Here is a 24,138-nt window from a genome sequence, read left to right as displayed (position 1 = left end):
AGGAAAGGAACCTGGAAAGAATATTGTTATTGCAGGTGTGAGGGACACAGACACAGATGTCACCATGACATCAAACAGCAAGAGGAGACTCCTCCTTGAATCACAGACACGACCGGGCGGCGCCCCCCTGTCTGCTCACCTGCACCTCCTCTTCTTCTTCTTGTCCTTCCCGGCAGCCTCCTCCTCCTCTCCCTCGCTCTTCCTCTCCTGAGATACGGTCTCCGCCACTTCCATTGGCTCGTCCTGATCTTCTGTCTCCACCGACATGCAGCTCAGGGACTTCAAAAAGATGCACCAGCGCTTCTGAAGCAGAGACAGGAGAGTCACGTTAAGAGTCGGACTGGACACTCCAGGACATGAACACTGCACTGAGAGAGAGAGGGGTTCATACAGACACATGACTGGACACTCCAGTACATGAACACTGCACTGAGAGAGAGAGGGGTTCATACAGGCACACTGACTGGACACTCCAGTACATGAACACTGCACTGAGAGAGAGAGGGGTTCATATAGACACACTGACTGGACACTGGACAGGAGTAAAGAGAGGATCAGAGCATTACCCACCTTCTTTTTCTTCTGTCTCACAGGAGGTGGTGATTGGACCTCCTCCAGCTGGAGTCCTTGGAGGGAGAGAGGGGGCAGGAGAGGGACAGCACAGGGAGAGAAAGAGAGAGACAGGTGAGTCAAGTGTCCCAAGAGCACAGAGACTCTGCTGAGATCACACTCGCAGTGAGTGAGCCTGGGTGTAGCCCACTAATACTGACCCACTGGACACCACAGGACAGAGAGGAGGAGGAGAGAGACACACTGCCTGGACACCACAGGACAGAGAGGAGGAGGAGAGAGACACACTGAGGACAGAGAGGACGAGGAGAGAGACACTGACAGACAGGGCTGAAAGAGAGAGAAACACTGAGACCCAGGGACAGACAAGACGGCGAAACTCCACCACAGACAGGACAGGAGGCAGGGTGGGACCAGCACTGACCTCCTTCCTCTCTCCTGCCGAAGGAGCTGTCTCCACCTCCTCTTCCTCCTGCAAGTCAAGAGACAGGCTGAGAGAGAGACGGGCTGGTGGGACATCGGCGAACAGAGCTGAAGGCAGAGAGCCGGGGAGACAGGCCCAGCTGGGACAACGCAGGACAGACAGAGAGACAGACAGAAAGGAAGGAGAGAGAGAGACAAAGATGAAGGCACAGAAAGACAGCAGGCAAAGAGAAAGATTGAGATTGAGGGACAAACAAACCGAGAGAGAGAGAGGAAGGAGAGAGAGAGACAGAGATCTAGGGACAGACAGACTGACAGACAGGGCTGAAAGAGAGAGACAGAGAGGCAGGGACAGACAGACAGCAGGACGAGAGAGAGACAGATCGAGGGACAATAATTTGGTTTCGAAATTTATTCTGAAAATATACAATCATTCACTCCTGAAAAATATCGAGTTCAAATTATACATTATGTACAATATTATAATCAACATATGGCTAATCATCAAAAATAAAAAAACTGTACTGGGGGACACAGCTGGCTGTGCTGTTCTGGACAGAACACACTGAGGTCCAGTTTCCACCTCCTGCAGGATCAAACAGCACCCCCACTGGCTCTCCAGTGAACAGAGGGACAGACAGAGAGGCTTCAGGCTGCAGGGTGACAGTGTCTCTGTGAGCTGAAAGACAATCAGGACAGAGGATGATAGAAGAACACACTCTGTCAAGAATATAGAGCCCTCTAGTGACCCTACTGTAGACCTGCTCACCGCTCACAGTGACGATCACAGTGCTGATACTGCTTCCCTTAGGTCCCTCACTGTGTAGTTGCCCTGATCAGCTGGAGTGAGGGAGCGGAGTGTCAGAGAGCTGTTCTGCACTGACACTCACTGTTCGTACCTGGGGCCAGGGAGCCCTGCTCTGCTCAGTAAGACTATACGAGACTGGACAGATCCTGCAGGATCAAACAGCACCTCCACTGGACCAGCAGTGTGGAGGGAGAGAGACAGAGAGGCACCAGGCTGTAGGCTATGGACTTCTGCGTGAGCTGAAAAGGGACAGGTAGAAACATGTTGAATATTTAGTTTTACAATAATACCTTGAGTTTGGACTGCGATCAGCTTCATTTTGTATTTCAGCTCTGAAAATGCAATTTAAAAAATGCACGCCCCAGTCATGTTAGGTTCAAGTTACAGTTGCATCACAACTCAATACATTTGCAATTCACTTCAAATGTTGTTTTTGTTTGATCCAGTCTGTCCTCACCTAAAGGAGATATGGACTCAGTCTTTGGAATTTGTATATATATATATTTCAGTGATCCCTCAGCCATTCCTTCTGTATTGTAATTCAATTTCTCTTTTAAAATTCCTTCCCCACTTCTAGGACCTGCAGTTGCTGAACTCCACAATGGCTTCTATTGGAAAGTCTGTGACTGAGACCAAGTAAGTGTTCACTTTTTTATGAAACCATTATTTATTTTGGAGCAATGAGCAATTCTTATATAAATACAATAAAATCATTATGCTCAAACTATGAGAGAGAAAATTAGAGAGAAAATTAAGGATAATTTAAGAAATCAGTCTTAGCTTGTTTCTATACACAGATGGTATTATTTATTTTCAAAGGAAACCCACGAGGATTCCCCTGGTGTGCAAGATGTGCCTGAATACTTTTGATCAGCTTCCTGCTCACTTGAAGAGGGCGTGTATGAAGCACGCCACGGCAGAAGAGATCAGGATGGCCTCTCAACAGGCGAGGAAGGACATGATAAATCACCTGAAGAACATCGTGGATTACAACAGAATAGAGATCGTGTCTGGCGAGGCAAACAGGGCAGTGGTTGCAAGACTGCTGGAGTCCTTGGCATTAGGGACTAAATATACTAAACGTATGATGCTAAAATCCTGAAAAAAGGATGTGCTCCATCTCGTCAGTAGATTGGATTCCAAAACTGATTTCGGTCAATATACATTACCTTTGAAGATAAGGTACAGTATACTGTAGGGAACCATCAATTTAGAAAGCATTGGCCTTCCCTGGGGGGCAGGTAGGTGCAAAAGATAAACCTTTATCCTATCTTTATCCTAAGATAAGTGGCCAAGCAGTATTTTTCCAAGTTTCACCAAGCTCATCATGTTGCCATAGTAGACAAAGTTCTATAAAATGTTAAATAACTTAAAAAAAAGCATTTTGGTCTTTCAGTACTGTACAAGGTGAATTAAACTGTCCCTGGTAATGCAAAGTAATTAGAAGCATCCCAGAAACTTTATCTCTAGAAACATTAGCTGTTTTATATCATGTAATTTAGTGTGATGTTGTCAGAATTCAGGGACATTATCACACACAGAAATTGGTTCAGTTAAATCTAAAAAACACAGCTAAACATGGGTTTAAATGTAAAATAGAAGTCTTACCTCTTGTCAAAAGATTTAATTCAAGAAGTGAACCTCAGATCCTTCTTTGAAAAAAGTAAGTTCAAATGAAAATGATTGTTAAAAACTGGGCTTTCATTAAATGACAAATTTAATCTAATACTGCTCTGATCATGGTAGCAGGAAGGTGTGAAAATTACTCTGTACCTAGGAGTATTTTGATCCCGAGTTCTGAATCCCAAACAGAATCTCTAGTAAAATAGGAGGCACTGGACTATAAATACCCATCCATGTTATAACACACTCACCAAGGGTTTTTTAGTTTAACTCTGAGCTTTGAGAGATTTAATACCTATGGTACCCATATTCATCCTTTATTTAAGGGAAGTACACATCCTAGACACACAGGAAACCCTCTTGCCCCAAGGGAAGACCGATACTTTGGATGGTAATGATTGAACCTGGCTTACAACAGACATCTTTTGAAATGGTAATTCTTTCAGGTGGCTTGGCAAACTTCCTGCCCCAGCTAAGACAGGTACTTTGGATGTTAATGCTTGAGACTAGACATCTTTGGAAATGGTAATTCTTTCCGAGGGCTTGGGAAACTCTATTTCTTTGAATGCACCTGCACTGTTGAATATACTTTAAACCCATGCTTAGCCATGTTTTCAAAATTAAATTATAACGATTTCTGTGTTTGATAATGGTAGCAAAGGCTTCCTCCACCCACTGCTTTGCCAAAGGGAAGTGCTGTTTTCTGGGAGGGGTGGAGTCTTTGCTCGGGGTCACTTTCTGCTGAGTGCAATATACCTTTCACTTTTCACCTGCAATCGAGACAGGAGGTACAGTAACTCTGAGACTTGACTAAGGTCCTGGATATTGAATCACCACTACGATCAAGAGGTAAGACTTTACATTTTTACTTTTAAATGCATTTGCTGATAACCTTTTAAAACTAATATGCAGTCAGGCAGATGCATCTTTATTCTTAAGCGTCTCTCAGTGCATTGATATTGTTTTTACTAATCTAATATCAAGAATCTCATCATGTGCATGCTGAGGTGTGGAATATATCTTTGTGTTAAATGGTATTGTTTTGTATATTGTATAACTGAAATACAGCCTCTTTCTGGTTACAAGTATTGGCTTAGAAGACTTCTCCTTGCATTGTATAATCAGGGCCAGTTCAATGGGAGCTCTGCTAAGTGGTGGGTTGGGCAATCATTACTGGATACGAGTGTCAAGTGTCAACACGAGTGTGAGCAGCGTCGATTCGAGTGTGAACGGTGTCGACACGAGTCCTGTTGATCAGTACAGTGTCAATGCGAGTGTGAACAGTGAGCCCTGTTGTTTAGTATGGTGTTAATGTAAGTCTTATCCTGTATAGTATAAGTTAACATAAGTATTGACCTGTATGCTGTTCTCTACAGACATCACACTACCCAACAGTGATGTGGAGTACGCCACCGTCAACAAACCGAGAGCAGCACAAAGTGAGGACTTTTTTAACTCTTTACCACAGTATAAAACCCACAGGAGTAATGAGAAAGACACTAAAAACAACAACACTGATAGTGAACAAGAGATTTTGAACAATACACATTCTAGTCAGATTTAAATACCCACAGACCTGACCGTTGGAAGTTGTAAAAAAATGCAAATTATTTTTTTTCTGCGTGCAGGTTTTCTAAGAATTGAAGAAAGGTTAAAAACGAGAGAACGCCATTCGGTTTTTCAAGCCTGTCTGGTAGTTAGTGTTGTAACAGAAGAAATAAGGTTCTTGATCCCGAGATGAAGTGAAACAGATGAGTTTATTGCATGCAAGGAACAATAAAGCCGAAGTCTTGTTTCCCGCAAGAAACAACAAAACCGAAGTATTGTTCCCCGTATTGTTACAAACTTTTGGGTTATATACAGTTTTCTTCTCCGTTTCTGACGTCACTCGGTCTGATGGTAAAGAGGGGGGTTCATGGTATTTGGCCAGTTTATGATGTTCTGGGCAAATGGTCAGTTTAACATTACACCCAGGGGGGTTCCTAGCTGGCATCTGCACTCCTTATCAGTTAACCCCCTTTCCTGCCATAAACCCCTGCTTGTGACTTGGAAGTCTAAACCCCCTACAGAAAAGATTAAATTCAAACCCCCGTCTTCACATCTTTCTTCATTCCCCCCTTATAAAATATGGCATACGTCAGTGTAGCCTATTTTTATACATACAATGTCAGGGCAGATCTTTCCTTTCTTGGCGAACAGGTATGTATTGCCATGACATTGTTCGTTCCACGGTTATGGCAAGATGTGATACATGTTTTTGTGCACGTGATGATTACAATTACACATATAAACAATACTATTCCTACAAATAAACACTGTAAAAAGTTCCGCCCCAGGCCCCAAACACAGACTTTACCCAAGATCCAATTCCCCAATTTTCAGTATAATAGTCCTGATATTTCTGTCCCTCATTGTAAATGTGTTGGGCCAGATCTGAGATGTGCTCAGAATTATCAGGGATATATGTGCAGCATTCAGTGCCAATTACTGCACAAGTTCCTCCTTGGGCCGCCAGTACATAATCTAAAGCTAGTCGGTTCTGCATGGCCACTGTTCTGAGGGCTACCATCTCATCATTAACAGCCTTCAGACTAGATGAGGTAGAATTTGCTAATTCTTCTAAAGTCGAAGCCATTTGAATTAACTCTCGACTCAGAAAGTTCATGCCGGCTTGTGGAAATATTATACCTAAATAATATTCCCAATCAGCCAATTTTCTTTGTGGTCTGTGGTTAGGTCCGAAGGGGGTGTGGGTTTGAACACGGATATGAGGAACCACATATCCTAAATAACATGAGCCAGACCACTGGGCTGGCAACCATGGGTAGGCTCGTTTTCCACAAATGAAATATGTTCCGTTTGGCGCTCCCCATGCCTCTGAAAATAAGAAACTTATACCGAATTGTGGGGTGTGCCGATCCCATCCTGGAATTTAGAAGGTAGAGGTGGATATATTTGCAGCGATGGTAAGGTTGCAAGGACTCCATCCAACCAAGTGCAGACCATTAGTGTGCTGAAAGCATATGTTTCCCTCACGTTCCTTATTTAGAGTCAGGTATGGTGGTGTATGGCTTCTGTTATATTTAGGAGCGTAAGAGCCTGTGAAACTCGTGGGCTCTAAGCCTCGCTCCTGTAGATACTGTAATGTTGTGCAGGATAAAGTCGTGTTATGGCAACCCCCATAGTTTGTCATATTAAAATCTCCTAAATTATCCCTCCAAATGATCATGCCTATGACTTCCTCGAGACGCCAAGGAATGGCCCCCATAGGAAGTCCTCCCTGTACATATTTGGGTAATGCGGCACACACCCAGCAGGCACTTTGGTTGGTTTTCTTAGCTGTCAGATAGGAGAGGCCTAAAAAGGAATTAATTCCATGTTCTCCTTTGTGGGAGAGATGATCATTAATCCCTGCGGAACATAGTTCTACAGCAACAATTATCATTATTGACAGAAATGTTTTCATTCTGGGTCCGGGGATGAGGCTCGTCGGCAGTGTGACGCGTGGATCCAGCGATCTTTTCCTTCCACTCGAACCGCAGACTCGGTTGTCAACAGGATCTGGTAGGGTCTGTCCCACCTGGGCTGGAGAACCTGTGAAGGAAATTTCCTGATCCACACCCACTCTCCTGGGATGAGGTCGTGCCCTCCTTCAGGTGGTGGTCCCCACGCCTCCAGGACCTGCTCACGGGCTCCTTGGGTGGCCTCTGTCAGCAACTTGCAATACTGTAACAGAGAATCAGTTAGTATACTCAAGCCTACTCTGTCATGTCCTGGAGAGTCACTCAGTCTCATGGGACGCCCCGTGATCACCTCAAACGGGCTCAGCCCCACTATTCGATTTGTCCCAGCCCGGATGCTGCACAGTACGGCGGGCAATGCATCCACCCAGGGGATCCCTCCCAAGTGGTACTTTGTCAATTTAGCTTTCAAAGTCCGGTTCACCCGTTCCACCATGCCGGAGGACTGCGGGTGATGAGGGCAATGCAAGTCCCATTTGATCCCTAGTAGGTCTGCCACCACCCGACACACTTTTCCAGTAAAATGTGTGCCCTGGTCTGAGTCTATGCGACACGGGAGTCCCCATCGGGGAATTACTTCTGTCACGAGATATTTGGCAGTTGTCTGCGCAGTCTCTCGTTTGACAGGGACAGCCTCCACCCATCTAGAAAACTGGTCCACCATCACTAGGAGGCCTGTTTTCCCTTTACAGGGTGGCAGTGAACAATAGTCTATTTGCCAGTGTCTAAAGGGCCCCTCGGGTGCAGGACGTCGAAGATTAGGAGCCCGAACCGGCGGTGCTCCAGAGGCTTTTTGGCACTCTCCACAGCGTTGTACCACATCAGCTGCGAAGGGTGTGAAGCCTGTGCCCACCCAGCTCTGAGCAAAGCGTCGAGTCATTTGGCTAACACCTGGGTGCCCTGTGGAGTGTATTTGTTGTGCCAGGTAGGGCATTAGTTGCTTGGGACAGGCGGGTCTGCCCGTACGCTGGCACCTCCAGGTCCCATCCTTCTGCAGCCCCACATTGCGTTCCATCCAGGTCCATTTCTCAATCCTTGGAGCCTGGGCCTGGAGCTCGCTGAGCTGTTCCGTCCGGAGTGCCTGTATGTTCACTGTGCAAACTGAAATAATCTGAAGAGGTTTTTCTATAGCCCACTCCTCCCATTGCCCCAGGGCAGCTTGACGTGCTGTCCAGTCTGCTAGCTTATTGCCCCTGGCCTCGGGAGTGTCCTCTCTGCTGTGGCCCTTACATTTGACTACAGCTACCTGCTTTGGGAGTTGGAGAGCCGCAAGCAGCTCAGACACCAGATCTGCATTCTTTACCGGAGTGCCAGCAGAGGTTAAAAAATCCCTATTACTCCATAACCTTCCAAAATCATGGCATACTCCAAATGCGTATCGTGAGTCTGTGTATATTGTGGTGGTCTTGCCTTTTGCTAATTTACAGGCTTCCACCAAAGCTTTCAGTTCAGCTCGCTGTGCTGACGTGGGTACCTCAAATCTTCCCCCACATTGGATATCATGTTCTGTAGTCACAGCCCAACCCGCTTTCCTCTCCCCACTAGAATTTATGAATGAAGTTCCATCAGTGAAAAGGATGAGGTCTTCATTCCTTAGTGGTTGCTCGGCTATTTTGATGCCCTCATCTTCTCCCATTGCCCAAACATCACAGCTGTGTTCTAACATGTAGGCTTCTGATGGGTCAGGTAACAATGTGGCTGGATTAAGAGCTCCTTCACGTTCAATGGTAATATTTGGAGCCTCTAACAAGACCTGCCACTTGCTCCATCGTATCGCATTAACCTGACTGACCCGATTCAGGGACATGAGGGTGTGTACCGCATGTGGGCATCGAACAATCAGTTGTTGATCTAGCACTATGTTATTGACTGCCTGTAAAGCTAGACAGACGGCCTGAACGGCTCGTAGACATGGTCCCCAGCCCCTGGCTACCTCGTCCAAGGATCCAGAGTAATACCCTACCGGGCGGTACCTACCCCCATGTTCCTGTGTTAGTACAGCTGTCCAAAATCCATTCTTTTCACTTACGTAGAGGTAGAATGGTTGGTCTGTCTGAGGAAACCCCAATGCAGGAGCCTGTAACAGAGCTTGTTTTAAATCATTAAAAGCATGTTCAGCTTCAGGACTCCAAGCAATAGGATCAAGGGACCTCCCTCCCCCCTTTAATAGGTCTGTAAGTGGTTTGGCCCTTTCAGAAAAAGCATCAACCCAATTTCTATTGAAATTGCACAGACCCAGAAATGATCGGAGCTCTCTCACCGTATTGGGACTAGGGTGTGTTCGGATTGCCTGGGCCCGATCTTCTGTCAATTCCCTTTTTCCCTGACTAATCTTTTGTCCCAAGTAAATTACGGTGTCTAGGCATAACTGTGCTTTGCTATAACTAGCCTTGTGTCCTTTTTTAACCAAATGGTTGAGAATAATTTGGAGGTCCTTCTTGTGGGTTTCCTCGTCAGGAGACGCGATTAAAATATCATCCACATATTGGATAACGACGGAGGACACTTGAGGCAGCTCCCGGAGATGCCTCCGAAGTGCCATGTGATACACGGTGGGGCTGTTATGAAACCCCTGTGGTAACCTGGTCCAAGTATATTGTTCTCCATCTACAACAAAGGCGAACCAATCTTGTACCTCTGGGTGTAGAGGAACAGACCAGAACCCATTAGCCATGTCAATTACTGAAAACACCTGGTGCTCAGGGGTCAGTAGTTGAAAAATAGCAGAGGGGTCTGCTACTAAGGGGGTGAGACGGTTGATGTGTTGATTAGCTTTTGAGTAATCAACTGTGAATCGCCATGCTCCGCTGGCTTTCTTTACGGGCCATATTGGACTGTTGCTTGTACTATGTGTTTTTCGTACAATGCCTTGAGTCAATAGTTTTTGTATTACTGGTCGAACCCCTTCCTCCGCCTCTTTGTTGATTTTACATGGCTTTGTGTATGGCGGGGATTTCCCAGTAAATGTGGCGGGTTCCATATCCAGAAGCCCGCATTCGTCCTTATCCATAGTCCAAATTGGATGCCCTTTTAGTTCGTCTTTTTGGAGGGACCAGATGTTTACCTCCACCCTCTCCTCATGTACGGTTAATGTAACCCCTTGTAGGTATTTCAGAGCATCCCATCCCAACAGATCTGGGGTAGATCCTACCCACATGACAGCATTAAATGTTACCTCCCCATCTCCTAGTCTAATCTTGAGTTCTTGAGTTTCTCTGAGTGTTATTCTATTACCCCCTACACCAGTGGCCTCCAGCTCCTTCCCTGTGAACATGACACCACACCGTTTGGCTGACTGTTCAGATAAACACGATAATTGAGCCCCAGTGTCCCATAAAAGTGACATTTGAATCCCATTAATCGTGCATTGTAATTTGAGCTCTTTTTCACTCAGTTCCTGAGATAGGCGTAGGGAGGCCACTAGGGGGAGTCCTAGTTTAAAAGCTCCCTGATAGCGCGTTTGTCTGCTTCGCTCAGATCCTGTAATTGTGACAACAGGTTTTTTTGCCCCTCTCGATTCGAGGGATTGAAAGGGGGATCTCGGTATCTTCCAAACCTGCCCTCACTGGCTAATCGCTTTTTGCAATTCTTTTGCCAATGTCCGAAATTTTTACAATAATGGCACCGAGTTGTAATTTCGCTTTTTGGATTTAGTCGGGTGTCAGGGCCAGCTCCACCCTTCAGTATGGGGGGTGTCCACCCTGTTTGTATTGCCCGCACCTTAGCATACATATTTCTCTCGATTTGCCGTGCCATTTTAACTATTTCCTCAAATTGTTTAGTCGTATCTTGCCCTATTTCGGGCTCTTTTAACTGAAGGGCTTTGGCTATATCAGGCTTAAGACCGCCCAAATAAATTTGTTTAATTACAGCAGAGGCGTCGCTATTCACATCATCTTCGTCACTCAGTCCTGAGCATTCCAGCCAGAGTGTGACGAAGCGGTCAGTGAAGTCAGCCACATCCTCGCTTTCTTTTTGCTGACACGCAGATATCTTTTTCCAATCTGTCTTTGGTGGATAATTTTGTTTAAGCCATCGCCAAACCCATTCCCATCGCCCTCCCCTGCCGTTATCCTCACACAATTGTTTAAGTTCTCCGACACGCTTTTCCCCTGTCCTTCTGAGGATCATAGCGGCAGTCAGGGGGGAGATACCATAAGTATCTTTTAATTCCTGAAGCGCACTCCAGGTTCGCTGCATCCCTAATTTTGGGTGCGGTACTTCTCTAGCCCACCGGTCAATATCCTCCGGTTTTGGATTTGATCGTATTGGGGGTTCAGGGAAGGTAGGTGCGAGAACGGACCCCCTCGGCGGGGTGCGAGACGGAGTTAGAGTGGCGCTGTCATCAACGGCACCAGCCCCTGCTACATCAAGTCCTTTCCCACTTCGAGTGAGAGTACAGACCTGCGGGCGCCCTCCCTCTAACAGGGGAGACCCTGATCCGTCTTTATCACACTCATACCAAGTGTTATCCCAATCAGACCCCCCTTCTCCATATGGCCACTGAGGGAATTGATCCCAATTATTTTCGTTTCCTGCCTGTTTGTTCCCCTGTGGGAGAGCAGGACATAACTTTGTCGCCGGCTGCAGCACATTAACCAGTGCAGCGTGACCAGGAGTTAATTCCTTCTTTAGTTTCTCATTCTCCTGTACTGCCTCTTTTAGTTTTTTTTCTAGTACCTCTTTTGCCGCGAATAAATTATCTTTCCTCTCATTTAACGCTTTTATTTTTTCTGTGAACTCCTTCTCTTTTCTATCCCATTCTGATTTCTCCTTCATGCTAATCTGCCACCTCAGGTGTCGGCCGATCACCAGGGCTGCAGCTAAATCTTTGTTTTTGTTCCAATGTTCGTACGCTTTTTTACAGGCATCTTCGCCCCAAACTCCTTCTGACAGACTCAGCTTCTTCCTATATTTCTCTTCCCTTTCAGTCAATTTACACTTTTCTGATATGTAATCAGATACTTCCACCACTTTCTCAAACACCCAATTAGCACACATGTTTGGTTTCTTTAAGATTTACTTTTGTCGTGTGTGAGGTAACAGCTCATTCAGTAGGGGGATGTTTTCACCTGGAAAAACCTGTGCATTACTGCACTCATTCAGCTAAGGGCGTCTGTTACCTCCAGATCTAAATACCTCTCAGAGACTTTAGAGAGGATTTACACCGCACTGTTCACAGGTAAGAAACGAGACCTCGAAAACCCCCTTTCTTGATCAGTAATTCACCATCCCCAGAACGCCAGCATCGCTACTTTTGCCCCGGGGTGGACTTACGCACTGAGCTCAATCAGGGCGATTCTCGGGTCTCAACGTCCTTTAAATCCTGCTACTTAATGCTTTGCTCTTTTATTATGAGGTGTGTTTATGTTAGTGTCGTGCGTGTGTATATGTATTTCACAAACAAGGAAAACACCAAAAACATACATACATATATCTCTTCTACTCCTGTTTCCTTTAAAACAAAAAAAAACCACGCCACGCCAATCTGTGCACGATCAAGGCGTAGCTAATCTCAGGACCCCGGGCGTAATTAAAGCCCACACCAATCCTGGATTATACGTGCATTTAATGCACCACTCAGCTCCAGAACCCCGGGCGCAATTAAGGCCCACACCGATCCCGAGCCACAGAACTCCGGGTGCAATTAAGACCCACACCAGTTCTGACCTTCAGAACTCCGGGTGCAACTAAGACCCACACCAGTCCTGAACTACGTGCATTCAATGCACCACTTGCTCTAGAACCCCGGGCGCAATTAAGGCCCACACCGATTCAGAGCCTCAGAACTCCGGGTGCAATTAAGACCCAAACCAGTTCTGACCTTCAGAACTCCGGGTGCAATTAAGACCCAAACCAGTTCTGACCTTCAGAACTCCGGGTGCAATTAAGACCCACACCAGTCCTGACTTCACGGTAAGGGTCCAAAACCCGTTCAAAACTCCACGCGCAATTAAGGCATACACCAGCTTCGAACGCCTGTACACAATACCGCGGAACCCCTGCCAGACCAAATTCTGGGCTTACAGCAAACAACCCATTACATACACCGGTGCCTTCCCCGGGCCAGAGGAATTCAGAAACTCACGTTTACTCCGTCATCTCGGGCGATTCTCGCAGGGAGCAGAGATTTCCCAATCGGTCAGAGAGAGTCGGGACTTTTAAATAAAAGAGGAGTCCTTACCTCTTAGTTATGTGCGCGCTGACCGTCTCTCCTGCCGATGGGAAGTTCTGCGCCTTCTGGAGCATCCGCCGACTACGCCAAATTTGTTGTAACAGAAGAAATAAGGTTCTTGATCCCGAGATGAAGTGAAACAGATGAGTTTATTGCATGCAAGGAACAATAAAGCCGAAGTCTTGTTTCCCGCAAGAAACAACAAAACCGAAGTATTGTTCCCCGTATTGTTACAAACTTTTGGGTTATATACAGTTTTCTTCTCCGTTTCTGACGTCACTCGGTCTGATGGTAAAGAGGGGGGTTCATGGTATTTGGCCAGTTTATGATGTTCTGGGCAAATGGTCAGTTTAACATTACACCCAGGGGGGTTCCTAGCTGGCATCTGCACTCCTTATCAGTTAACCCCCTTTCCTGCCATAAACCCCTGCTTGTGACTTGGAAGTCTAAACCCCCTACAGAAAAGATTAAATTCAAACCCCCGTCTTCACATCTTTTTTCATTAGTGATTAATTGGACCCATGATTTAATCCACCTGTATCTGGAGAGAAGCCAGGGTATCAGCATCAACAACAAGGCTGGGCAGCTTGTTCCCCACCCGCCTCTGTGTAAAGACGCGTCACCCATTCTTGGTTTTATTTTCACCTTTCACTATACGTGAAGAATTCCAAAAGGTGCACAAATGCTCTGGAGCTATTCTGTGGTTCAGCGATGTCTCTGGAGCCTTTTGTCACAGTGTGCGACTTCCCTGTGTGTCTCCCTGAACACAGGGTCTGACTGAAGGGGCACTGACCTGCAGGAATGGGAGGAGACCGAGCTGGGACGGTTCTGCCATGTCAGCGAAACTCTGGACCCCGACTTCATCTGCCAAAGAAACAGCAGCGTCAATTAACTCAGCCAGCGAGTTCAACTGTTGCCTCCCTTCTCTCCATCTCTGTGTGTCCCATCTCTTCATAACCCGTCTCTTATCAATCCTACTGTGTTTCATTTACTCTTCCTCACTCTGTCTCCTGTCCGGTTGTCTGCACTTAAAACTGAAGTATTTCCTGTGATCTCCTCTCTCTCGCTGTGTCTCGTGTCCTGTGTGTTTGTTACTGAGGGATTCTCTGTGATCTCCTCTCTCTCGCTGTGTCTCCTGTCCTGTGTGTTAGTATGTTTGTTACTGAGGTATTTCCTGTGATCTCCTCTCTCTCACTGTGTCTACTGTTCTTCAGTGTTTTAATCCTCTTAAATAATTTAGCTCATTCCTCTCTCACTCACTGCGACTCCTATCCATTCTGTGTTCAGTTCCTCTGACTTGCCTCTTGCATCAGCGCTAGCAATATCATGCATCTATTTAATTTAAAATTATTGATCTGTCACCTTGATAGTTCGATCTCTGCTACAGTTAGCATAGATGGCACAATTAAAAGGACGATGAGCTCAACATCTGTGCGCGTCTAATTAACTGAACCGTACAGAACGTCCTGCCTCAGCTAGTCTCTCGCTGGCGAGGTCGCCCATCGGCTAGGCCACGTCTCCAGGAAATTCTGCGGACTGGACACTGCGGGAGGGTGGGGCTGTGTTTCCGCACGAACGCCGGAAATCACTCAGGATCTCCAGAGAGACTCCTGTAGCCTTACAGCATCACAGTCACAGGCCTCAGCATTGCAACTGTATAATATCAAACGCCCAGTCACCCTGAGGTGAGGCCGACCAGTCAGAAGTATTACCTGTAAACACCAGGCACACTGGAACCTGACTTCATCGTCCACTTAGCGCAGAGGTGGGGCGGACAGTCAGTTTTCTGGGGAGAAAAAAAACAACACCAGGAATTTAGCATTCTGAAAGGATCATGGAGTGATGATCTGGCTGAACCCACTTGGCTGAGGGCTCCTGGCCAGAGGACGAGGAGGCTGGGACCTCCCCTGCGCAGCGAGGAGGAGTGACCAGGGGGGGCAGCTACACAGGTGGAGACGGGGTGGGAGAGGGACGCGAGGGAGAGAGGGGGATCACGTGCAGTATTGACAGTGTTTCAGGAGAGGAGTCAGGAGTGATTGCTAAAATATCGACAGCCGAGTCTGACCGAACTAGGGTGTGACCATCCCACATGAACTTTCATCACAAACTCCTGTCTTCCTGCGGTGTCTCTGAGGAAGCTACCATTTTTCATTGGCTAATAAGAGGTGGAAGAGGTGTTAGTGGGACAGCAGGGGGGCGCTCACCCTGCGGTCTGATACCCCAGTATAGTGACGGGGGACACCATACTGTAAACAGGCGCCATCCTTCGGATGAGACGTAAAACCGAAGTCCTGACTCTCTGTGGTCATTAAAAATCCCAGGGCGTCTCTCGAAAAGAGTAGGGGTGTAACCCAGGCGTCCTGGACAAATTTCCCATTGGCCCTTACCAATCATGGCCTCCTAATAACCCCCCTCTCTGAACTGGCTTCATCCCTCTGCTCTTCTCCCCACTGAGAGCTGCTGTGTGGGGAGCGTTCTGGCGCACTATGGCTGCCGTCGCATCATCCAGGTGGGGGCTGTACATTGGTGGCGGTAGTGGGATTCCCCATTCCCTGTGCAGCGCTTTGAGTGGAGTGTCCAGAAAAGCGCTATATAAGTGTAAGCAATTATTAATACAGCCCCTCAGTAGTTGAGATCTCTGTTATATCCATCTAGAAACATGCAATCAGCATGTTATTGATGAAGCAATAGTCACAACATTATTCCACACCTCTAACCTTGCACTAGGGGGCGTGCTTCAGGCTCGGGCCAGGGTGAGAGGCGGGTTATGATGACAGTCATGCTTTCTACACCTTATACTGAGCTCAGAAATGGACCGAACGGACATCTCACGAGCAGATCCCTCCGCGTATAAGAAAGGCAGCTTGTCTCGGCAAAAATACCACAGATTCACATCCGAAATATGATAAAAAGGCAAAAACCCCACACTTGGAATGCAAACGTACCCTAAAAAGGAAACACGGTTTTAAAACCAACTTGATTTTCCCCTGGAGAAACCTTTTTATGGACACATCGCATCTATTACACATGTATAACTAAATATAAAGATAAAACTTAATATAAGAAGTCATGACATATCACACATGACGAAGTCTGGTCCAGAAAAAACAGTTTACACTGACCCACCTTTATTTACCCTGGTCACTCACTTCTATTAACTGTTTTAATAAGGGTAACAAATGAATATTTGTTTCAATTTGGGATCTACATCTGGGAGCCCTGAAATGTTGGCCAGAGGGCAGAAGCTGATATTCAGACGTGAGAATATATTAAAAACAAGGATCTGATGTTGTTTTTCACCTGTCTAATCAAAGCTTGTTCAAAAATTATCTGATTATAGGACACACAAGTTTATAATCATACTCATTCCACTTTTTAACCCCGTATATATGCACAATATGAAACGTATATACACTAAATCTCACGTGTGACTCCCATAATATACATTTCTTTACGAAAATTAGGAACACTTATTACAATTATCAACCCCCCATGACGAGGCAATATTTCATACCTTTGTTTCTTTGTGGGTTCAAAGTTCTGTCCTGTCGTTTCACACGTAATGTTTTGGTAGTTATCTCAATTTTCCTTTGCAATTATCTCCAAGATCATCATCAACTTTTTGTAAAACGCTATACACAACTGATATTTAAAGAAAGTCCTGTACCAAAACGTCGTCGTAGGGAAAGACAACTTTTTTTCCTTACATTAGTTGCTACACGCTTACTCATAAAATCCATTCACCGCCTTTAAAAAAAAAGTTTCGTTTTTTATTGTGGTTCACTGACATTTCTGTCACAATTCTGAGGGACCCCAAATAAAATTCACTTGCCGGTATAAAGACGCCGGCGAGGTTAAGACAGGTATCGAGCCACCTGCGTATCTAACGGACGTTTAAAATAAAATGGCGTGTAATGTTGCGAAGGGCTACTGTTTTTTTATAGTTTGTCGATTGTAGGGGACGTGGGCCGCGACAGAAATACTGGTCGGAGTAGGAAAAGGTTTATTGATGGTTTATTGTACCGCAACGGTCACAATTGACTCACCAGCAAAGATGGCGCCGAGGCCACATCGACTCCCTCCCGCCCTGCCTCGCACCGAAGCTCGAGCTGCGGAGCGCGACGCCGAACCGCCGGTCCGCGGCCGCGGGCGCCGGACATAGACGTCATAACCCCTTCCGAGGCGCAGGAATTATAGATCACTGTAGTTTCTTCTGGACCCGGGTTAGGGACAGTGTGCCCTCCGTGAGAGTCTTCTGAGGAAGCCAGTGTCTCATGGGTGTCCAGGCTGGGTACCATCTGTCCATCACAGGACACACAGACACACACACTCACACACCCTGGACAGGACACCAGTCCATCACAGGACACACCCACACTCACTCACACACCCTGGACAGGACACCAGTCCATCACAGGACACACACACACCCTGGATAGGACACAAGGCCATCACAGGACACACAGACACACACACTCACACACCCTGGACAGGACAGCAGTCCATCACATGACACACACACACTCACTCACACACCCTGGACAGGACAGCAGTCCATCACAGGACATACACACACTCACTCACACACCCTGGACAGGACAGCAGTCCATCACAGGACACACACACACTCACTCACACACCCTGGACAGGACAGCAGTCCATCACAGGACACACACACACCAGGTCCAGTTTTCCCAGAAGCCAATTAGCCCAAAAGCCTGTCTTTGGACCCGGAGAACACAGGGAGAACATGCAGACTCCACACAGACAATCCCCCCCGGGTCCAGACCCGAGCCCGGAGCCCCCCCGCGCTGAACCCCTCCGTACAGACGGCCGCACACAGCTCCGTTGTTCCCGATTCCCGAGGTGATCTGTTAAAAGAAGCCGGTGTGTTGCCTCCAGGTGAGGCCCGCGGCCCGACGCCGGTGGTGGCGGTGGTGGCGGCGGCAGAGAACGCGGCGCCGGTGCCGACGACGACCAGGGCGCCCCCCCCCCCCTCCGTGAGCCCCTCGACGTCGGGGCCGCGGCCCGCCCCGGCGACAGCGCCCCCCGATCCGGCAGGCGGCCGGTCTCCCGCAGGGAGAAGACGATGAAGCAGCTGGGGAAAGTGTCTTCCGTCCGAGGTAGGAGCAGCAGGGCTGGGCGTTTTGTTGGAGCGAAGTCCCCCTCCAGATAACCCATGAACCCCGTCTCTACTGTCACTCCAGTCAGGACAGGAGGCTCTACTGTACACAGAGGGTGGTGGAGGTGGGGAACAAACCGCCCAGCCCTGTGGTTGAAGCCGATACCCTGGCTTCTCTCCAGACACAGCTGGCTGAGCTCCTCCAGTCAGGACAGGAGGCTCTACTGTACACAGAGGGTGGTGGAGGTGGGGAACAAGCCGCCCAGCCCTGTGGTTGAAGCCGATACCCTGGCTTCTCTCCAGACACAGCTGGCTGAGCTCCTCCAGTCAGGACAGGAGGCTCTACTGTACACAGAGGGTGGCGGGGGTGTGGAACAACTCCTTTGTTCGGGGCCTTGGGGCATTCTTGTTGTGAAAGGCGCTATATAAAAAAAACTTACAGGTTTGGGTTTTTCGGAGATCTTTTCAGAGATCTTGTCTGACGTGCCCGTTTCAAAAACGTAACGACACTCCTCACGTCCGAGCGCCGCCAGTCTGTGACGTAACGTATCCTTACACAACCATGACGGTTTCATCATGGACACCACGAAAGCCCGAAAAGTGGTCGACGTTTTAATTTGGCAACGCCACGATGGATCCCAGTTTTTTTTTTTATTTTGGAGGCCAAAGAGGACAAAAAAGGAAACGTCCGGAGTGGATCGATGGTCATCTCTGCGGTTGTTCTGATGTTCTGGAAAAAAACAAACAAAAAAAAACGGCTCGCTTGCCCGGTCGTGTAGTGTTTCCACACCCCACGCAAATCAACTTCTCTTCGCCCCCGGGGGCTCGTCGCCCGCCGCACCCCTCTCACGTGATAGGGGCTTCCCCCGGCTGTGACGTACTTACCCTACCCCCTTCGGCCAACGTCATACCGAAGGTCGCGCTTCGGACCGCGGCGATGTTGACGGACTGTCTTGTAGCTGATAAGGGTTTAAATTTCGACTTAAGGAGTTGGCCATCGTTATATTTCGCGAGGTATAATACAGGGGGAAAAAGAACATTTACATTTATCAATCTACTAGTAATACTGGGTGGATGTCACGTTCCCCAAAGTTCAGTGCCTCTCTCTAATAAAGTAGAAACGCGACATTAAACTCCGTTCGAAACGGGAGAAATCACCAGGACACGATCCAACTGACGTCCGGAAAAGAAAAAAAGAACTCCTATTCCCATTTGTAATGACCCCGTCGTGTTTTTCCCGGTGTACGCTTCTCTTTCGGAGACCGTTTCTCTCTGGTGTTGTTTTGCTGTTGGAATAAATGCCGAGGTGACCCTTCTGTGTGGAGTCTGCGTGTTCTCTCCAGTGGGTCGTTTCCTCCACCGCAGGGGCTGGTCGAACCGGGGTCTCCCAATCGTCACAGAAGTGTGTGTCGTTTTGGGTGGTGGGGGGGGGTGCATCGGGGATACTGCGCCCCGAGGGGGTGACCTTTCACCTTGCTCCGGATTAAGAGAGCCTGTACCTTCACGAGTCCGGGTTGTGAAAACTTCTTATATTAATAATTAATAAGTCTGGACCCTCCACTCAGAGCTCCTCCCAGGTCAGGGGGATCCCCTCCAGCCCCCCCAGTGTGCAGCCCCCACCTGGATGATGCTCCAGTCCGCTCAGCACACAGCAGCTCTCAGTGGGGAGGAGAGCAGAGGGATGGAGCCAGTTCAGAGAGGGGGGGGTGATAAGGAGGCCATGATGGGTAAAGACCAGGGGGGGAATCAGGCCAGGACACTGGGGTAACACCCCTACTCTTCTCCAGAGACACCCCGGGATTGTTAATGAGCACAGAGAGTCAGGACCTCGGTTTGACGTCTCATCCGAAGGACAGCGCCTGTTTACAGTCCAGTGTCCCCCCTCACTATACTGGGGCATCAGTCCAGTCTGGGGTCCCTCAGCTTCGGTCCAGCACAGACTGGGGTCCCTCAGCTTCGGTCCAGTCTGGGGTCCCTCAGCTTCGGTCCAGCACAGACTGGGGTCCCTCAGCTCCAGTCCAGTCTAGTGCGTCTCAGCTCCGGTCCAGTCCAGTCTGGTGTCCCTAGGCTCCAGTCCAGTCGTCTGGTGTCCCTCAGCTCCAGTCCAGTCCAGATGTTAGCAGGCACAGAACCAGGAAAGGAACCTGGAAAGAATATTGTTATTGCAGGTGTGAGGGACACAGACACAGACGTCACCATGACATCAAACAGCAAGAGGAGACTCCTCCTTGAATCACAGACATGACCGGGCGGCACTCCCCTGTCTGCTCACCCGCCCCTCCTCTTCCTTTTCTTGCCCTTCCCGGCAGCCTGCTCCTCCTCTCCCTCGCTCTTCCTCTCCTGAGCTACGGTCTCCGCCACCTCCATCGGCTCGTCCTGATCTTCTGTCTCCACCGACACGCAGCTCAGGGACATCAAAAAGACGCATCGGCGCTTCTGAAGCAGAGACAGGAGAGTCACGTTAAGAGTCGGACTGGACACTCCAGTACATGAACACTGCACTGAGAGAGAGAGAGGTTCATACAGACACACTGACTGGACACTCCAGTACATGAACACTGCACTGAGAGAGAGAGGGGTTCATACAGACACACTGACTGGACACTCCAGTACATGAACACTGCACTGAGAGAGAGAGGGGTTCATACAGACACACTGACTGGACACTCCAGTACATGAACACTGCACTGAGAGAGAGGGGTTCATACAGACACACTGACTGGACACTCCAGTACATGAACACTACACTGAGAGAGAGAGGGGTTCATACACACACACTGACTGGACACTGGACAGGAGTAAAGAGAGGATCAGAGCATTACCCACCTTCTTTTTCTTCTGTCTCACAGGAGGTGGTGATTGGACCTCCTCCAGCTGGAGTCCAAAGAGGGAGAGAGGGGGCAGGAGAGGGACAGCACAGGGAGAGAAAGAGAGAGACAGGTGAGTCAAGTGTCCCAAGAGCACAGAGACTCTGCTGAGATCACACTCGCAGTGAGTGAGCCTGGGTGTAGCCCACTAATACTGACCCACTGGAAACCACAGGACAGAGAGGAGGAGAGAGACACACTGAGGACAGAGAGGAGGAGGAGAGAGACACTGACAGACAGGGCTGAAAGAGAGAGAGACAGAGAGGCAGGGACAGGCAGACAGCAGGACGAGAGAGACACTGACAGACAGGGCTGAAAGAGAGAGAGACACTGAGACCCAGGGACAGACAAGACGGCAAAACTCCACCACAGACAGGACAGGGGGCAGGGTGGGACCAGCACTGACCTCCTTCCTCTCTCCTGCCGGAAAAGCTGTCTCCACCTCCTCTTCATCCTGCAAGTCAAGAGACAGGCTGAGAGAGAGACGGGCTGGCGGGACATCGGCGAACAGAGCTGAAGTCAGAGAGCAGAGGAGACAGGCCCAGCTGGGACAACGCAGGACAGACAGAGAGACAGACAGGGAGACACACGGAGAGACACAGGGAGAGAGACCCAGCTGGGACAACGCAGGACATACAGAGAGCAGGGAGACACACGGAGAGAGAGAGGAGGGAGGGAGACCTAGCTGGGACAACGCAGGACAGACAGAGAGCAGGGAGACACACGGAGAGACACAGGGAGAGAGACCCAGCTGGGACAACGCAGGACAGACAGAGAGCAGGGAGACACACGGAGAGAGAGAGGAGGGAGGGAGACCTAGCTGGGACAACGCAGGACAGACAGAGAGACAGGCAGGGAGACACACGGAGAGACACAGGGAGAGAGACCCGGCTGGGACAACGCAGGACAGACAGAGAGCAGGGGGACACACGGAGAGACACAGGGAGACAGACCCAGCTGGGACAACGCAGGACAGACAGAGAGCAGGGAGACATGGAAAGACACAGGGAGAGAGACAGGGAGAGAGGGACAGACACAGAGAAAAAGAGAGACTCAGACAGAAGGACAGAAAGACAGAAAGAGAGAAGTACAGATGGACAAAAAGACAGAGAAAAGGACAGAAAGACAGAAAAGGACAGAAAGACAGATGGACAGAAGGACAGATGGACAGAGAAAAGGATAGATAGAGTGATGGATAGAAAGACAGAAAAAGACAGAAAGACAGATGGACAGAAGGACAGAGAAAAGAACAGAAAGACAGAAGGACAGAAGGACAGAGAAAAGGACAGAAGGACAGGACAGAGAAAAGGACAGATGGACAGAGGGACAGATGGACTGAAGGATAGACGGACAGAAGGACAGATGGGCGGACAGACTCTGCCCCACTTGCCTCGTCAGACATCTCAGCCTCTCTCCTTGCCCTCCGCACCGGGGAGCCCCAGGCGGGGCCTGGCGGGGCCGGGCGGGCGATGGGGGGCAGGACGGGTGGGGGCAGGGGCAGGGGCACCGCCCCGGGCAGCAGGGGGGGCTCGAGGGGCATGGCGGGGAGGAAGGGGGGGCGGCGGGGCGGGGCGGGCAGGGGCCTGAGGGGGCCGGAGGGGGGGGCCGAGGGCGGGGAGCGGAGGGGGCTCTCGGGCGAGGAGGGGGGGGACACCGAGCGGAACGAGTTGGGCGAGCTCGAGCGGGACGAGCCGGGTGACCCCGGGAGCTCCAGCTGCAGCTCGGCCGCCCTCTCCAGCTTCTGGACGAGCTCGGGGAAACAGGAAGACACCACAGGATTCTGTCCAGCGGGGAGAGGGGGAGACACAACGCAGGGGGGATGAGACTACGCCTGGACAGGTGAGTGTGTACAGTGTGTCCAGTGAGAGTGTGGACAGGTGAGTGTGTACAGTGTGTCCAGTAAGAGTCTGGACAGGCGAGTGTGTACAGTGTGTCCAGTAAGAGTCCGGACAGGCGAGTGTGTCCAGTGTGTCCAGTAAGAGTGTGGACAGGTGTGTCCAACAGTAAGAAGCTGTCTTACCCTGTAACCCAGCTCAGGGGTGTTAGGGGGTGCTCTGTCTCCTCCCCAGATCTCACCTTCAGGTCGTGTGAAATGCCGGACCACTAGGAGACGCTGGAAACGAGGACACAAGACAAAGGTCAGGTCCACAGAGCTCACTCAATCACTACAGCAAGCAGAGACCTCTCGGCCATCAGGACTGTGGGGGTCAGAGTGGGGAGCTGTAGGGTATCGGGAGTTTAGGGGTCAGTGTGGGGAGCTGTAGGGTATCGGGAGTTTAGGGGTCAGTGTGGGGGGCTGTAGGGTATCAGGAGTTTAGGGGTCAGAGTGGAGAGCTGTAGGGTATCGGGAGTTTAGGGGTCAGTGTGGGGAGCTGTAGGGTATCGGGAGTTTAGGGGTCAGTGTGGGGAGCTGTAGGGTATCGGGAGTTTAGGGGTCAGTGGGGGGAGCTGTAGGGTAGATGTGGGGCACCGGGCCCACCACAGGGCGGCCGGTCCAGTCTCGCGGATGGCGATCGGGTCAGACTTACGGAAAAGCACCGGGACTTGGGCCGGGACCTCTCCCGCTGCCAGTCCGGGTTCGGCCTGACCGGTGTGACCTGTGAAGACGCCAAACAGCCCATCTCCGAGACAGCTCTGACCACATAGCCCAGCCCAGTCGTGTCGAGACTAGGGGCCTTGGGCAGTCTCTACAGTGTGTCCGGTGAGAGTGTGGACAGGTGAGTGTGTACAGTGTGTCCAGTGAGAGTGTGGACAGGTGAGTGTGTACAGTGTGTCCAGTGAGAGTCTGGACAGGTGAGTCTCTACAGTGTGTCCAGTAAGAGTCTGGGACGTTCAGAGGCAATCTGTGCTCTCAGAAGGCTATAATGGACCTGAGACCCTGTCTCTTGAGCCGAGGCGTGTCCTCAGTCAAGATCACCACTGGAAGTGTCTCTCCTCGTCTGGAGGTGTTACCGTGAGACCTGGTCTGTCAAGCACTTTGCGCTGCTATGTGTATGAAAGGTGCTCTATCAGTGAAGTTTATTATTATT

At 49.4% G+C, this 24,138-nt stretch overlaps 1 long non-coding RNA gene across 1 annotated transcript; it reads right to left on the bottom strand.

The window, feature by feature from the left end:
• Positions 1-5,031: 5,031 nt before the first annotated feature.
• LOC148665057 (uncharacterized) lies at positions 5,032-17,247 on the bottom strand. The gene is made up of 5 exons (XR_015936537.1): positions 17,167-17,247; positions 14,833-14,906; positions 13,914-13,984; positions 12,813-13,201; positions 5,032-12,769 (listed from the first exon to the last, which is right to left on the bottom strand). It is a non-coding gene; the product is annotated as an uncharacterized LOC148665057 (long non-coding RNA).
• Positions 17,248-24,138: the final 6,891 nt, after the last annotated feature.

Source organism: Lepisosteus platostomus, chromosome 5 (assembly GCF_059453375.1).
Source record: "Lepisosteus platostomus isolate fLepPlt1 chromosome 5, fLepPlt1.hap1, whole genome shotgun sequence".
Lineage (NCBI taxonomy): Eukaryota > Metazoa > Chordata > Actinopteri > Semionotiformes > Lepisosteidae > Lepisosteus > Lepisosteus platostomus.
Note: the sequence above shows the minus strand (reverse complement) of the source record. Positions and strands in the feature narration are given on the sequence as shown.